This window comes from Limulus polyphemus, unplaced genomic scaffold, assembly GCF_000517525.1.
Source record: "Limulus polyphemus unplaced genomic scaffold, Limulus_polyphemus-2.1.2 Scaffold3344, whole genome shotgun sequence".
NCBI classification, from domain to species: Eukaryota; Metazoa; Arthropoda; class Merostomata; order Xiphosura; family Limulidae; genus Limulus; species Limulus polyphemus.
The window spans coordinates 11,721-15,618 of NW_013668954.1; positions in this window are offsets into that span (position 1 = coordinate 11,721).

Here is a 3,898-nt window from a genome sequence, read left to right on the forward strand (position 1 = left end):
TGTGTGTAATCTTCAAAATTGGGTGCATCAGTGTTTGCAGTCGGTACCAGTACCGTTACCGGACCGTCAATACCGGTACTGGTTTACAGTATATCATATGTTGAGAATAATATCTGTTATCACATGTCTCATCTTCGGAGTTTTAACCGAACGTCTCTCCTGGTATTTCATCTTCGCTTTTCACAGAATTATAAATGTTTGATGTGGTAGTTTTGAGTTAATATTTCAATCGATAAGTAAATCTCACCGTAAAAATCGGCAATAGCATGAAATATGGGAAACTGGTGACTCCCACGCTCTGGAAGAGAACGTGAATGTGCCTACGCGATTGACTGCACGTTAGGTAGGTGCGTGTGTAATTAACCCTTAGCATACGGGCATGTCAAATTGCGCATGTCACTACGTTTTAGTGAGTTACATTCAAAATTTAATTAAACTACATAATTATTATGGTACACGAACAAACCTAATATCAAACCATACATAATAAATAAAGTTTTAAGTTATATTTATATACTCTTCAATCTTATGGGGCTTAAAAAGTAATCAATGAAAATTCAGAAACCACTTTCCACGCCTACCTCTGACATGCTCTGATTTACAATTTGCTAACGGATTTTTCTGAGGCAGACTCTCATTAAATTTGTAACTAATATAAAGCCTAGATTCCAACTGATTCATTGCCATAGTCGTCATACCACGTGTGCTTACAGATAATTGGCAATTTAGTTTGATGTGAAAAAAACCTTCCCGCGAGAACACACTGGGAAGAACACTTGAATTTCTAACTGCTCAAGTCACATGGTTAGAGATGCTCGAGTACCAGTACTGGCAACCTGGTACCTCTGGTACTATTGCAAACCCTGTCAAGGATTCGTGGTTCGTGGATGCACAATACAAATGACGTTCAAATCCCATAATTCGATCAGACAAGTGTAGCCCAAGGGTTTGTGATGAGTGTTATTAAACAGATGTCTTTTTTCTAGTCTAGCAGTTCAAAATTAGGGACGAATATTTGCAGATAGCAGTTGTGTAGCTTTTGTTAGATTGCATGTTGAATTTTGTGTACAGTTAATCGCCCTTCACTTCGAAGACATAGACTAGAGGAAACTCAGCTGGTCAACATCACCCACTACCAAATCTTGGACTACTCTTGATCATCAAATAGGGGGATGGACCTTCACATTATAACATCTACTCGTTTAAAAAGGCGAACATGTTCGGTTATAGGATTTGATCCCGCGATTGTGTGCCAAATGCCTTTATGATGCTTTTTGCTAAATTTTGAAAGGAAGAAATATATATTTTGGCATATCCTGTATTTCTACTTCTTTTTATAGGACGTGCTTTCATTCTTCCAGCTGAAGAATTGTTAAATTATCAAGAGTTTCAAATATTTTATTTTTAAGTGCTTAAGCACGGTAGTGTAAATGTGAGTTCTTGCGTAACATAATAATATTACACCTTGAGACATACAGTCTTGGCCAAACTGCTTGCATACTGTTCTATATTGATGTTATTTTCTAAATGCATGGAGTTGTTATTGAGTAAATGCCCAAGTAGTGACATAGAAGGTAGTGTATGATGGGATAAGTATGTATGAATCGTTATTCTTGTCTGTATATGTTGTTTTGTGCATTTGTTCGTCAAAATAGACATTGCCAGAACAGTAGGGTATCCACAGAATCCTGCAACGACAGGAGTGGCATGAACAAGTTCATTCTAGGGTATCCAGAAGAACAATGAATAGGAGACTAATCAAACAAGGCTATTTTGCAAGAAGGGCTACCTGCAAACCGATATTAACTAAAATTCACTGCCGTAACTGTGTTACTTGGGCAAGACAGAACCCCAACTTACAGTTAGGACACTGGCGACATGTCATCTTTTCAGATGAGACCTATTTCCAGCTTGTTAAAGTTGATGGTAGGATTCATGTTCGTCGTTTGCCTGGAGAACAGATGAGAGAAGACACAGGAGGTGGTGCAGTACATGTTTGGGCAGCTATTCATCATGATGGAAAACTGCTCTTCATATCCTCCAGGGAAACGTCAATGTCGTATCCTACAGGCATCACATGGAAACGTTATTTATGTCATATGATAGGGCAAGGTTTGGCAATAACTTTGTGTTCCAGATTGACAATGCCATTTCACATAGTGCGTGTATTGTACTAGATTTTCTCGACCAGGAAAACGTTACAAGTTTGTCATGGCCAGTAGTGTCTCCAGATTATAATCCCATTGAGAACTGACTATTGTAGCTGACTTGTAGCGCCTTCTATTGACAAGTTGGGATGAAATTACGGTCGATTACATCAATAACCTCATTGACAGCATGCCACATTGCCTTGTGGAGGATATTAGAGTATAAGGAGGACCAACCAAAAACTGGATGTTTAATATGAACGTATGCTATTTATAATAATTTGATGGTATATTTTGTCATTAGATATGTTTTGGCAAGGTTTTATTGTGGTAGATGAAGTGGTGAATTACACATCATTCTACAGGTGTCTGATAAAAAAAAAAATGCCCCCTAGTGGCACAGCGGTATGTCTGCGGACTTACAACGCTAGAATCCGGGTTTCGATACCCGTGGTGGGCAGAGCACAGATAGCCCATTGTGTAGTTTTGTGCTTAATTACAAATAAATAAACAGTCTGATAAAATTGTTTGCTGATATAATAAATCGTTCATATGTCCATAGAACCTGTCTCATTATACAAATTACGTATCTAGATGTTTAATATAATATGCATTTCTTAGTTTGACAGCGCTGAGTGTGTTTATAAACCATCTTAATAATAATGATCTTATTTGTTACAAAATATGCAATCAGTTTGAACAGGACTGTAGTTTTAAGCTTAGACATCTGGTTCTTTAGTACTATCTAGGGTTATGAATTATACGTGCAATAAACTACTTCAACTACTTCTACCGCTTAATCTCTTCGTAACTGTGCACGACTTATATTTTTATAAAGAAATCTCAACCAACCTTAACATTCCTATAGATGGCGTATCATTTCATGTATAAATCATCTATTACATAATTTGTCAAACATTATGGGATTTCTCTCATTCTATTGTATGAAAATGAATTGCACCAGAGAACAGTCACAAATTGAAAGTCGACATTGTGATTGGATGTTGTCACACCAATCAGATAGTCTCATCAGCATAATGCCTATAAAATTACAGTCATGCCATTCCTACCACCATAGTGGAGCACTCATGGCTCCCAGGACAGTTATGCCGCACGAAAAACATGTAGAAATCAGTTTGGGCTAGTCAAAGCTACTCAATGCAATAGATTGAGACAAATTCGGTGACGAGGAACCCACTTTGAGACTAATAATGGCTGGAGAGGGCTTGAATGGGTAATGTTATGTTAAACTTATATTAAAGTTTTTCTTCATTACCCATTCAAGCCGTCTCCAGCCATTAGTAGATTGAGACAAAGTTTCATGTTTTTAAGAGCTATGTGGAAACTCTAAAAAGAGTACATGAAACGAATACTGTTTATAATAGAATAATAAAAGCAGTCGAAGTAAAAATCCCAAACTCTTCAAAAGTTAAATAACTCATGATTTGCTCTTTATGTGATACACGACATTCCAGTAGAGATCTTATCAATGATCTATCTATAAATACAGGTGTGAATGTTACCGTTAGAACAGCAAGATAAATATTTGTATCTGCTTAAAACCACTACTTTGGAGGGATAACCAAATCGAAAGGTTGAAATAGGTACTATACCTCAAACAACCTCAAAATCTAAATTCTAAGTCTAAATTTTGACAATAACCAGTAATAGTTTGTTCAATGGCAGAGAGAGATAAACGGTTTTATGGTCAACTTACTGTTGCGTCATCGAGATCACGTGACAATTCTCAC